General features: G+C 44.0%; 1 protein-coding gene across 3 annotated transcripts in view; it reads right to left on the reverse strand.

Moving 5' to 3' along the window:
* Window positions 1-14,685, reverse strand: part of PKHD1 (PKHD1 ciliary IPT domain containing fibrocystin/polyductin) — a 267,993-nt gene that overhangs the window by 181,398 nt on the left and 71,910 nt on the right. The gene's annotated exons all lie outside the window — the stretch shown is intronic.

The following is a 14,685-nucleotide window of genomic DNA, read 5'->3' on the forward strand; positions in this document are numbered from 1 at the left end:
GGCTCTCCTGCCACTCGCTCACATTGAGAGAGACATTCCTCCTTTCAAATACCTTTTTAGCTTTTTCAGCTTATCCAGTGTTATTATTGCCTCTGCTTTGATGGCTTGTACATCAGTTCCAAATAAAGCACTGAACAACTCAAGAACAACAAAGAGACTGACTCACAACGAGCAATGGTAAAACAATGCCTGTGAGTTTCAAACCATGGCTCCTCCTCACCTCTAAACTTCAGGTATGCACTTTGCAGTGAAGGTTTCATAGAATCACAGAATGATTTGGGTTGGAAAGACCCCTAAAAATCATCTAGTTCCAGCCCCCCTGCCAGTGGCAGAGACACCTTCCACTAGACCAGGATGCTCAGGGTCCCATTTGGCCAATTTCTTGAGGAATGTGTGAGTATTTTTGCATGGACACGTGTGCACAAGTGTGGACACAAACATCCATAACATATTATTTGGTCCCATATGTGAATTAGCAAGAACACCCTCAACTCATTTGAGGTGGAGGGGGAAACCAGACATGGAAATATTTGTAGTCCTCACCAAGTTGTGCTAATGTGAAACAGCAGTGGAAAGAATAACCTCAATGCTACAGCAAAATTACTCCATTTTCAAATTGAGCACATCATGTGCATTAAAGCTCTTGCTCTGGATCTGCAGAGGTTTAGGTGAATCAATACTGATGGTGTTATTCTTTTTTACTGTGCTTTTGTCAGTTTTAGTTTTATGTTCCTAGTGTTTTATACAACATTTCCAACAGCACTGTCCCTGAGTAACCTGTTCCAGAGGAAGGTGTCCCTGCCCATGGTAGGGGGTTGGAACAAGATGATCCATAAGGTACTTTCAAACTCAAACCATTCTAAAGTTCTATGGCTCTAATTATTTACACCAGGGAAGGGGTGATGGTTCCCTAGCTAAATGATACAACTGGTTGATGTCCATGCTGGGTGGATGCTGCTATTTTTTACCCTCTGACATATTCCGTGATTACCCTGCAAAGGGAATTTATTTGGTTCAGTTCAGACTGAATCCTGGAACTACATTGACACACACACAGTGAAAACATCTAGGGAGCTAAATGTCTGGTGTCAGAGGGAATTAACCACTTCATCATTACAGAAGTACAGATAAGCCTTCACACCTGTACACATCTGCTACAGAGAGTACAATTTCTCCAATTTCTACAATTGCTAAGTATGATAGGACTAGTTTCATTTCATTAGTTGTAAACATATAATTATATATTTCAGAGATTTAGGATGAAATTTCAGCTGAAAGGATAGATATCTTTATCCACTTCCTTTCCAGAGAGGCTGTGAATTACTCTTCAGTGACAGTGCTTTGAACTAGATTGTATACCATATACAAGTGGATACCACAGGATCACTGAAAAGCAGCTAGTTAAACTTGGCTTTGTCCCAGAGCAGGGGACAGAGGAGAGTACACTCCATGGAAAGGTGCATATTTCTCAGATACACTGCTCATCAAGCCAACTGTAGCACAGTATTACATATTCCATACCTTCTCGTCTGGCACAAACACTGCCAATGCCACCAGTAAAACACTGCATGATGCAGTTGTAAATGGTGGGATCCACCAGAAAATTTGATTGAGAAGGCTTGTTGAATATCTTAAAGTCACTCTGACATCACTCTAGTCACATAGAATCCTTCAGTTAATCCTAAGGGGAAAGCAAGACCATAAGGAATACACCAGACTGCTCTTGTTAGCACCAAAAACTTAAGAAGCTGTTGATAGAAGCCTTGCAAGAGTTAAGAATAAACTCTTCTTCATATTGTGATTTTTTTCAATGATGTTTCCCCTTTCTAAATATAAAACACTCTAATTCTTGATTTAAGCTTCTCTGCATGCAATATCTGTGTTTAAGCTCTTGCTGAATTTCTGCTGTCATCTCTTAGAAGGTCCTGTATCCATTCAGTCCTACCAACACCCTCTGACATAAAAGCCTCAGTGCTCACCTATGGCAGTATAACTGTAGAATCACAGAATGGTTTGGGTTGGAAGGGACCTTCAAGATCATTTTGTTCCAACCCCCTGCCTTGGGCAGGGACACCTTCCACTATCCCAGGTTGCTCCAAGCCCTGTCCAACTTGGCCTTGGACACTTCCAGGGGTGGGACAGCCACAGCTTCTCTGGGAAACCTGTGACAAGTCCTCATTACCCTCACAGCCAACAATTCCTTCCCAATATACCATCTAACCCTGCCCTCTGGCAGTGGGAAGCCATTCACTCTTGTCCTATCCCTCCAGGCCCTTGTCCAAAGTCCCTCTTCAGCTCTCTTGGTGATTCCTTAGGCACTGGAAGGGGCTCTCAGGTCTCCCTGGATCCTTCTCTTCTCCAGGTGAACACCCCCAGCTCTCCCAGCCTGGCTCCAGAGCAGAGGGGCTCGAGCCCTCAGAGCATCTCCATGACCTCTGGAATGGCTCCAGCAGATCCACATCCTTCTTACATTGGGAGCCCCATTGTAAGAGCTGAATGCAGGACCCCTGCTGGAAAAGTATCTAACTTTCCTCATCTAGGAAACTAAGAACCATTAACCATCTTAAGAATGCAACTCATAAAATATACAAATATCGTGCATCAAGTGCCCTGTTATCAAGATGATGCATTTGTCCTCAGTAAGAAGCAGTCCCTACACCATCAGCCTAAGCAAAGACAGATGTTATTGCTCAAAAGAAAGTTTACTACCCAAAGAATGATTACACAGCGGGAGAAAACATGTTGATTAAGGTCATAAAAGTCTCTGCTGTTCCACTCGGTCCATACCCAAAGGTTTCCAGTGAGAAGATGCCTGGCACAGTTCACTGCCACATGCACCACCTGCCTGCACATCCTTCATGTGATTTCTGATTTGTAGCATTCCTTTTTTTTTTTAAATAAAAGTAAACAGATGAACACCAGCTAATAACAAAAGACCAAGAGCTGTTTGTAATCACTTGTACCATCCTTGCACTATCATGGAGAGAATAGATCTAAAGAATCTTTCCCAAGAGGGAAAAGATGGTTTGTTCAAGGAATGCACTTTAAATCACCACAGCATGGAGGAATGTACAAAGGAGATAGACGGAAGGTAGCTCTGTGGGGATTGAAAGACATCAAACAATATTATTTGGTGACCCTTCTGCAGTCCTACACTCTTCCCTAGGATGAAAGAACATATCCTTAAGACCCTTGAAAGAAGAAGGAGTGGTCTAATGCAAAGTTAGTGAAATGGCCATGTGCCCTCATTCACCAGTACATTTTCCTGGACCTTGTGAATCCCATGTGATTACTCTCCCTGTTTTCTGTGAGAAAAGCACAGTGCCATCTCCAACTGCAATGGAATTTTTCAGTTCCTTTTCTGAATAGTGGTAGTGGTTATGCCCAGTTCCCTTTAAGCAGCTCATGGCAAAATAACATGAACTAACACATAAACTAATTGCATATCTCTCATAAAGCAGGGTGGGTGACAGAGTCACAGCTCTGGAAACCCACACTCTCATCTGGCCCTTCTAGTTTCCCTCCTGTCTAGTCTAGTTGACCTGTTATCAATATGGGATCGGTTGTAGCCCACACTGACCCTACAGACACCAAATACCACCGTCTCTGTGTGTTGACATGGGGAACTTTGCTGCCCTGCAAGTCTGAGCACACTCTCAGGGCCACTGGGATGGACCAACTCAGCTGAGACCCCAAAGAAAAAAGATTGAGACAACCATTTCATCTCTCAAAGGACTGTATGGCCATGATCTAAACCTCTTCATCATGAAGAGACCTCAGCACCTTTTCCTCTGCCTGCAACTGAGCAGGATAAGAGTGTCTCCCTCACTGTTTTTTTCATAGAAGAAAAACCTCATTCTTTTTCCATTTTCCCCCCTTTTTGGCACCCGGTATTTGACCTCTGGTGTTTAATTTAAATAGTTCTCAGTCAGACTGAGGAGCAGCAGCAGCTGCAAGCACCAGGGTCATGGCTGAGTGCCCATTCCATGTGTGCTTGGTGAATGAACCAGGAGGAACCTGCAGAGACAAGGAAAGCTGCGTGTCAGCCACTGGGCATTTTCCTCCTGTGCTTTTCCCAGCTTCAGGAAAAATGACAGGAAGCTTGAAATTCAGGATGGGAGAAAGAGGAGCTGGCATAAAACAAACCCTGAATGGTGAAGCTGGAGCTGGCTGGAGGCAGCTGCTGCAGTGAGGAGGCAGCTTCACACTCTGGCTTTAGAGTGTAACAGAGTTGGGAAGATGACTTGGAGGAAACAGAGCTTATGAGACCATAACACCTCTGCAGTCATGGGTGTCACTGTCAGAGCTCACACTTGAACATGGGCTATTTCAACTGGATTTCATAGGAGGAGTGAGACCACAAATATGCTGCGGTCCTGCAAGGTTTGTGAAAATCAGTAGCTAAATTGAGGCAAGAGACCTTTTCGGTGCTTTTCCCAAGTAAACAAGTATAACATGAACTGAACACTTAAAATGGTCACCCAAATTTTGGCAGGATGGGTCCTCACATCACACATCCACAGTAAACCCACCCTGGCAACATTTCACATTTTGAATCCAGCACAGCAGATGACACTAACTCAGTAGGGAACCAAACGTGCAAAATATGGGCAGAAAGCACAGTTAGGTGGGGAATCACCAGCACTGGGAATCCCTAAGGAGCCAGTAGTTCATCCAGGGACATCAAAGAGCAGAAGGACCAGGGAGGGGATCTGACCTGAAAATTCAACAAGCAGAGTCCTGCAATACCTTTCCAGCTCTGACATCTATTTGGAGTGTGTCATGCACACACCGAATTGTATTTACTAGGAAAAGCTTCTTCACCCAGAGAGTAGTTGGGCACTGGAACAGGCTTCCCAGGGAAGTGGTCACAGCCACAAGCCTGACAGAGCTCAAGAAACATTTGGACAACACTCTGGGGCATGTGGTGGGATTGTTGGTGTTGTCCTGTGAAGGGCCTGGAGTTGGACTCGATGGTGGTGGGTCCCTTCAAACTCAGAATATTCCATGATTATACACACAACCACAAGGCCACACCTTGTGTAGCAGGCCCACAGCTTGTGTACAACACAGGTTAATTGTTGGGGGGTATCAACTCCTTCTCAGTAAGGCCTCTAAAACAACGAATGAATTACGGAAAGGTGAAATAATGTTCTCATGGCATGGAATAAATGATGCACAATCTCCTAGCAATTCAGCACATTACATCCTTCCTCCCTGCTGCACCTTTTTTTTTTTTTTCCTTTTCAGGCAGATTTCTCTCCATTTTATGTTTTTTAGCTGCTGCTGTTGTCAGCCAGCCTGGGGTTGCCTTTATGTCAGCCTTTGGGGACACAATCTCTCAGCATCACTTCCTCAGCTTGTGCCTGTGACTACCAAGGCTCAGAAACAGCAGCAGCCACTGCAACAAATGAATAAAGAACAGTTATACACTTGCATTCCCACACCGGCTGGCAAACAATTCACAAATGGGAAGGATACCAAAATGCAAGGTTTGGGCTTAAAAGGGTTGAGAAACTCCTGTTTAGACAACGTATAGGTAATTTGATCACACTTTGTGGTAACTTTACAATTTGTTTAATTAAGTGGGGTTTGTTTAGAGTACAGTCCTGAAAAAGGACTGCAACAACTGTTAGAGACACCAAGACAAGACCTTTATCCTCTGGCCAGAAAACAAAGACATTTTAAAATAAAACCAATAAGAAGTGATATAGTTAAACACAGGCTCTGCTTCCTGCTGTGCTCAATATTTTCCCTTATTCCCTAGAAATTAGGAAGAAATTCTTTACTGTGAGACCCTGACACAGGTTGCCCAGAGAAGCTGTGGCTGCCCCATCCCTATAAGTGTCCAAGGCCGTGTTGGATGGGTCTTGGAGCAACCTTGGTCTAATGGAAGGTGTTCCTGCCCATGGCAGGGGAGTTGGAACGAGATGCTCTTTGAGGTCACTTCCAACCCAATCCAGTCTCTGAATCCAGGATTCCGGGTTGTGGGTTCCAGATGAGGATTACCTGGAGGGAAACCTGAAATCAGCAGGGGTTTCCCACCAACTTCACCCCTGGCAGCCAGATTTATTCTTTCCCCCAGACACATCCTACAGGACAGAGCACAGTGCGGTTCCTGCGATCTCCAGCAGGAGGAACGTTCATTCCTCCCGGAGTGCATGGCCAGGAACGAGCAAAGGTTTGGAGCGGCGCCGACAAAGCCGAGATTGACACCCACGAGGGCAGCCTTTCCTTGGTGCTGACAGATTGCCATTTAACCAGCAAGTTCCGAGAGCAAGTGTTCCTGTCCTCAGTCACCACGGAGAGACAAGGTTAACATTTCAAGTGATGGAGTGCAGCGGATATTTCCCCACGCCACAGACCCAGGACTCCACACCACATTTGAAAACACTTTAATTTCAGTGATGGATACGGGGAGCTCACTTGCCAGGCTGTGAACTCTTGACAGCTCCTCAGTTTAATACATCAGGAAAAGATTTACGCCCCCTCACCCAACTCCCATCCACCTGAAGGAAAGAAAAACGTATATTTGGAGGAGACAAAAGAGGAGGGGAGGTATTTTATTACGCTAGATGTCTTTTACAAGGGAAGTATTTTCAGCCATCTGCTCTAATTATTCCTCCTGTATTGGCCACCATCTTCGTGCAACAATAGAAATAATTATCTCCTCAAGGGCAGAAAAAAATATTTACAGAAACAAACAAAAGTTGATTATTTTTAGCTCCTAGGGAAAAAAGAAACAAGCTACTTCTTAATGAAGGAGCAATTAGGAAGGTGGGTAGAACATCTATAATTAAACCAGACAAATTGGTGCAGACTCCTCCCTCCTACACACACTTGAAAAGGATGCAAATGCATGTTATTTGCTACAGTCAGTGGAGTTAACAAGGAAAACACTGCCCAGTGCTCAAAGAAGCTAAACCTGTCTCTTGGCATCACCATCTGTCTTTCCTGCCTGTCACACCTCTAACCCTTTGACAAATTAGCTGAAAAATGCTCACCACAGCCATAAAATTATAGAATTTCAATTGGCATGGATAGGTCTTCCTCTGTATAACCAGTATCCCTGAGCCAAGAATCATAAGACACTCTCTCATCCTGCTGCTGTAAGAAGAGTCTTCTGCCTGCACTTCACAGCTCAGTATAAAAAATGTGTTTTTTTTCTACATAAACCAAAACCAAAAGAGGAATTTTGCAACAATCTTTTAATTCCCAGCACTGAATAAGAATTTTGCTAACAGAGAGAATAAAGGAATATATGCAGCTTCATTGGAAAGATGGAATGGGGTCATCCCAAAGAGAAAATACCTTACATTGTGCAAAAAGTATAAACAGCTAGAAAAAATATTCTCTCTACCAGCAGCACAGTGCAACATCTTACTTTGTAGACAAATATATGGATTTAGAGTGCCACATGGAAATAAATATGATTTAACTGGCTGTGCTATGAAATCAATGAATAGACTGAAGCTGGTCAAGGAACAGGCTGCCCAGTGAAGTGGTGGAATTGTTATCCCTGGAAGTGTTCAAAAACCATGTAGATGTGGCACTTGGGGACATGGGTTAGTGGTGGACCTGGCAGTGCTGGGTTAATGGTTGGACTCTATGATCTTGGAGGTCATTTCCAACCTAAACGATTCCATGATTTTTAAGGCTAATAATGAATGCAGAGATTTCCAATCTCCAAGCAGTCTTAGGAGAGAGGGTACAACATTCATTACAGGAGCACACCAAACAACTACCAGGAAAGAGCTGCAAAAGAGCACACTGTGAACCCTTCTTTACCCAGGAAACTTCCCTCCCAATCCAAAAAGGCCAATTTTCACTACAGAAAAACAAACAAGCCAGACTGAGTTATCATTTTTTTGCAGGGTTTCTCTTACTCGTGCAGCAATTCCAGAGAAGCTGCCTTCAAATATTTAAGTAGCCTGTACTGAGTGTCTTTGGAAATCAGAGTGCAAAAGCAGTCTAGTGGATGTTACAATGTGCTCAGCAACCCCTTAAATGACTTTCATCCACGTGCACATCACTACAGTACTCCAGCTTTGCCATTGATTGAGGCAATTCCAAGCTGGATGTGAGAGAGTAGAAAGTGAAAGGAGAACCTCTGGAGAAGTTTGCAATGCAAAATCTACTTCCATCCTCTTAGCAAAAGCACCACATTCACCTTTATAATTTCTGTTTAATAGAATATCCTGAGTCAGAAGGGACCTACAAGGATCATGAGTCCAACTCCTGGCCCTGCTCAGCACTCCCCAATAATCCCACCCTGTCCCTGAGAGCATTGTCCAAACGCTCCTTGAGCTCTGTCAGCCTTGGTGCTGTGACCACTGCCCTGGGGAGCCTGTTCAGTGCCTGACTCTGGGAAAAGAACCTTTTCCTGATATCCAACCTAAACCTCCCCCAAGGCTCTGGTACCATCTGGGAAATCCTTTGAAAAAAAATGTGGCAAAACAGGGATCTTGTTTCAACTTTCCTGATTTCTCCTGATCTTCCCTCAAAGATGGGACAGTCTCTTAGCTTCCAGGATTTCGTCAGCTTTAGACCTTGAGAAATTCCTCACCCACTTCAATTCCATGTGATGATGGTCCTGAAAATAACATGATCTGATTGCTGAGGTCCTTCTTTTCTGAGTGCCAGTGTTACAACAGTCCCTGTTGCCAGTTTACCACTGAGTTAATAGGGTTGTGGTTTTTAGATGTTGGTACAAAATGCCTTAACAAAACAATGATGAATTTTACTAATGATCCAAAGACATGAATGGAAGATGTCCCTTAAATTCATGTCATAGTAGAGACCACCCCTGGGTAACCCTGCTGAGCATACACTGGTAGTCAAACTGGGCAACAAAGGTAAATAGATAATGGGACCATCTTCTTCTAGTTTCTGAAATAAATGTTTTAAAAAAAATGGCAGGAATAGTTGTGTCTTGAATCACAAATCACTAAGGAATTAGTCTTACACATATTAAAACAAACAAACAAACAAACAAACAAAACCACCCCCAAAAACAACCAGAAGGAGAAAAGATATGCAGAGAACTATACACTGTGAAAAAAATGAATAATTTATGCCAAAAGACAACATTATTCCAAAGAAGACTGGAAGTAACTGTAGCTATGAATAAGGCAGGGCTGGAAATTATCAGAATGCTTCTGACTATCCATGCACTGAGAGTTTGTAACAGGTTTCCAGAGGAGGTAGGAGATCAAACTCGGTTTTCCCTTATGAATTAACATGTTTGAAATGATTGCCTGGGATAGAACAAGCCTGGAACATAACCCAACAAGCTATTTCCAAGCCCACCAGATGATATTTTTATTCCTATCTGCATTATCTGCTGCTGTGTAACTTCTCTTTACTCCTTACTCCAGCTTTAAAATGCAGGTGGTATTATCCTGCTTAAAAGGGCCACATAACAGATCCTTAATTAAAGCCTCTTAGAAACATTGAAACAACCAGGATCAGGGCTGGGCATGTGACTGGACATGAAGTGCACTATCCAATATCCCTATTTTTAATTGAGACTGGCTGTACCCTGACTTGGAAAAATAACCTTTTCTCTTTTTTTTTTTCTTATTCATTTTAATTTTAGCTGTCCTAAAGGAATCTTTCCAGCTTCTGCTGAGTTACACAGGCACAAGAAGGGCAGAATCTGGCTAGGCATGTTCTCCATGGGACTGATGAATGACCCCAGTCTCTCCCCAACTATTACAGGATAAATCTGTTTACACACAAAAAATTGACCTGGGCTGGTAAGGTGGGACTAGAACCGGGAAACTGGCATGTCCCAGAGGTAAAAATGCATTTGCAGCCAACAGCATTAGTAACTCAAGACCATAAACAAACCACAGTGTCATTAATTACTCAGACAGGGGCAGCCACAGAAGCAGTGAGAAGACCCAAAAGCCAACTGTAAATAGTTCATCGAGCTGATTAGTTCAGAAAAAAAATGAGTGGGCAGTTTTGGAGGTCAAAGCCCATGGCACAAGTCAGTCTCAGGCCAATTTGCAACTGGACGATGGCATGAGAAACAGCTTAATTCTTGTAAAAAAAATGAAGAAAAAAATCCCAAACATAAAACTAGCAAAACCTCTCAAAAAAAACAACAACCAAAAAAAAAAAAAAAAAAAAAAAAAAGGCTTTTCCAGCAGGGGAGTAATCAACTGCAATTTCCAGGCACAGAAGGTAAAGTTCTTTGCGCCAGAGGTATTTAATTAAAGACATGGAGGATTAGTTAGATCTGATGGTGCTTCCATAGGGAGGGCACTGAAAAGACACTGCCATTGTTGGGGGTTGAATATCCCATGTGTAGCTCGAGTCATCTTCCTACACACAGGCAACAAAGCTCCCCCAAATTCAAGGTAAAATACCAAGCACTGGAGGGATATGAACACTATTAATCCACTCCATAATTAAACAAACCATGAGACCCCTGGGAAGATCCTCGTCTATTTACCACACTCACACGGGTACCAAAGTGCTGCTTTTGGGTCTCTTGGGTTCTTTTGAGGGTTACACTGGCAGTTCAATCCTAAAATCAGAAATCTCAACTTCAAATATTGAGGAAAACACTGCGGAAGCAGAGGAAATGTCTTGGAGCACATGAAGAGCCCTGCTTCACAAAATGCAGTTTTTCTGTGTGGTGACTCCTGCTTAATTCACAAGAAGCTTCTCTTATGTTCATTTATGGCCTGATATTCAGAGATGGATTTTTTCAGTGGAAACTATCCCAGTGCAGAATTTTAAGTCCAACTAGACTGAAAATCCTATGTGTGTAAATACACTGGGGAATTCATTGCAACCTTCCAGTTTGGATCCAACACAACTGCTTTTCCCTTTCCAGAGCACAGCTGAAGAGCACATATAATTTAGACATCTCCCTAAACCAGTGATTTCTCAAACGATGGAGGGTTTCTGAGACAAATTAAAAACAGCAATTTAATGGTAATGAGAAAATTGCAACATCAAGTTGTTTACACAAGCAGGATCACCAAGCCTGGTGACTGTGTCAGCCTCTGCAGTGCTCACTGTGCAAATATTGTCTCACAATTGAATGATCTTGAGTTACACTGACTAATCTGAGAGCAAACATTGCAAATGCAAAGATTAGCTTAACAATTTTCTAACCACCTGCAGGAAAAGAAATCAAATTATGCGATTATGTGCCAGCAAGAAGGATTTCTGAATGGGCACTACAGTAAATGGAGTGGGAAGAATGGGGCTGGTCCACCCCAATAGCGTCAGTGAAAGTTGATGATGGGTTTTTTGGATCAGGCAGAAAGATAAACAGAATCACAGAGTGTTTGTGCAGAAAAGGAGCTCTGTAGATCATCTAGTTCAATCCTCCTGCCAAGACAGGATCACCTGAAACAGGTGACACTGGAACACAGCCAGGTGGGTTTGGAATGTCTCCAGAGAGGAAGGCTCCAAGACCACCCTCAGCAGCCTGTTCCAGTGCTCTGCCACCCTCAATGTAAAGAAGTTCTTCCTCATGTTGAGGTGGAACTTTTGGTGGTTTAGAACCCTTTGTAAGAGTTTCAAAACAGCTGAGAAGGTCAGGGCACTGATGTGGGATCCAACCCCTTTAACACAGCTCCAATGGGAATATGGGGAATACAAACCATCTCAACTGCAAGCCTGGCCTGGAGGGGGTTTGCAGTGATTTACCAGGCAAAGACTGGGAAGTGCTGTGAAGAGGAAAAACACCGTGTGTAGACTACAACTTGGTATGTCTTATGCATAAAATAAAGCAGAAAGAGAGCAAAACCACACAATCCAAGGATAAACATTTTTACTGCCTTGGTGCATCCACACCTCCACAGCCAAAGCAGCAGGGCCATTGAAGGGACAGCTACTGGGCACAACCATCAACCCAGGGTGGGATGTGATACAGACCAGCAGTGTCCAAAGTTACCCCTCTCCAAAACCTGCACCCTTACTCCAGTGCAGTGTTCTGAGTAGGGATAGAGAAGTTACTAAAGTCTTCATCTGTCTGAAGGGAAGTCCTGAAGGAGATTAGAGGTTATAAATTATCTTTTTCGACCTTAATGGCTCTGTGATTCTATGATTCTGACTGCCTTGGCACACTTTAGTTGTAACCATCACCCTCAGCACTTGGAGCCAGGGTCTGCCATCCAGCTACTGAAAACAACACAGATAACTTGAGGGAAACAGTGTAGGAGAGGGTGTTCTTAGCAGCAGGGTGGTGCAACCCTCAGGTCAGAATCTGTCCCCCAAAGCTGCATCTGCATCACAGGGATAATAGCAGGTGTAACATGGGTGTAAAGGGCTTGGCCAGCAGCAGAGGCACAGTCAGTTCTATAAGGTGCATCATAAGAATGGGAATGGTTTGGGTTGGAAGAGACCTTAAAGATCTCATTCCAATCCCCTTCCATGAACTGGGACACCTTCCACTATCCCAGGTTGCTCCAAACCCCATCCAACATGGTCTTGGACACTTACAGGGATGGGGCAGCCACAACCTCTCTGGTCAACCTGTGCCAGGGCCTCACCACCCTCACAGGGAAGAATTTCTTCCTAATATCTAATCTAAACCAACTCTATTTCAGTTGGAAGCCATTCCCCCTTGTCCTGTCACTCCATGCCCTTGTGAAAAGTCCCTCTCCAGCCTTTCTGTAAGACCCCTTTAGGTACTGAAAGGATCATTTCCCCTCGCTTATGTTGTATTACAGGGATGCAGGATTTGGGACTCCCAGCAGCTACTGAGACCGTCCTGCTCCTGCAGAAGTGTGTGGCAGTGACCAGCAGTGCTGGTGTCAGACTTCTGCAGTGGAGAGGACCCTGAACCTGCCCCTCAGGTAAAGAGTTTCCCCCTGCACAGCTGTTATTTCAGTAATGTGAGCTTTTTAAACAGCTCAGCCCAATCTGCGAGCTTTCAGAGCCCGCTTTCAAACCCAATGTCCTGTTTAGTTTTAGCACATCAACAACATGCTGCCTTAGCCTATCTGTGTGCATTATCTGCTGCCATAATGTATCATGGACTGAACTACAGCATCATTACAGGTAAGTGCTCAGGTTTAAATGCAAACATAATTGCATAATGTGGTACAGCCAGGAAGAATAATGCAGGAAATAGAGCCAGCTCCATCTGATAGTGCAATCTGACTGGAACGCCGGCCGTTCGGATCAAAGGCACAGCCCAGACGGGGCAACCAAGAATAAAAGTGCTTTGTGGTATCTTTATTGTCATCTTCAAAAACACTTATCTGCCACAAAGGTAAAAAGGTGAAGATGGGACTCATACAGAAAAGGTCACATAAGCAATAGGGTAACACTGGGTTAGGAGGGTTAGGAAGATGTCACGCCTTAGCACAGGCTACCTTTGCACAGTCACTCCAAGCTGAATTTGGTAATTCCTAATGGGAATCTGAGCATTAAGTGGCATTTAGAAGACTGGGAATACCCATTTCCCTGCAGTCAGCGGTGTCAGTTTAATTGTGATAAATCCAGATGAAGTCTCAGACCCTACTGTGCAAGGAGCTGCACAAACAAGGGAGAACATTCCTGACACAAGACGCCTTCCACATGAGAACATGTCTGCAGCAGATATGTACACTTTAGTACATTGATTTTATATAGCTAAAAATAGAACTGATTCTCAGTGGAACAGTGCTTCCATCTATTTAATTTATTTTCTTGTTTCAGTAGTTTGAGCTCACAGTGTCAGCAGGGGTGCAGACAGCACCACAACACAAGTCAGATGGCAGCTGAAGTCAATTTAGTGCACTATGTGCTGAATGAGAATGCCTCTGCTGGAGAGAGCATCACACACACCATGGGACAGTAGCCACTCTTGTAATTTCAAGAGATTTTAGCCCAAACTTCATTCAAACCAGACAACAAGATGAGAGTTAGCGTGAGAGACAACAGCTCGACCAACACACTTCACTCTGAACTGAGGAGCCTTGGAGCTGAAAGCACAAACTGCTGCTGTTTGAGCTGTAAAGCCACTCCTCTGTCTCAAAGGGCTATGACAGCTCATCTTTGTTGGAAATGCAGATCCCCTGCAATAATGTGCACTCCATGGCCTTCACTGCTGTCCTGCCACATTTGTCTGTCCTTAAATCTATTGTCAGGATGTAAGATCCAGGGCCTCTTTACCCAAAAATCCCTGATGGCGCATCCTTAACCCAGTATCTGAATGCACTCAAATGCTAAGGGATGCAGATGTGTGCCTGGTACCATATTCCAAAGGCAGATTTAATTTTGGGAAGAGATGGGCACTGTACTAGTGCACATACCCAAATGAGGATGTATGTCCAGAAGGAGGATGTGCCTCGGTCCAAACACAAAAAGCCCCATCCACTGCTAGCTTGGACCACTTGGAGGAACTTTCCCAAAATTGTTACCCCACTGTACCTGCCTTCGAGTCCCTCAGGTATCTGGCAGTCCAGAAACTGCCTCTTCCAGACCTGAAAATGAACACTGGCTTGGGGCCATGCCGGTGACCAGCATTTGCAGTCCTTTCTGCATGGAAAATCCCAATTTCTGCAACATTCCCTGGGCAATCACAACTTTAAAGCCGCGGGTTTACCTCCAGTGGCTCCATTCCCTGACTCACCCCAATAGGACTCCCAAAAAGTCACTGCAGAGCAACATGGACTGCCCAACTCCTTCTGAAACTGTTCATTTCAGGGTATCACAGAATCATAGAATGGT

This window comes from Pseudopipra pipra, chromosome 3 (genome assembly GCF_036250125.1).
Source record: "Pseudopipra pipra isolate bDixPip1 chromosome 3, bDixPip1.hap1, whole genome shotgun sequence".
Classification (NCBI taxonomy): domain Eukaryota; kingdom Metazoa; phylum Chordata; class Aves; order Passeriformes; family Pipridae; genus Pseudopipra; species Pseudopipra pipra.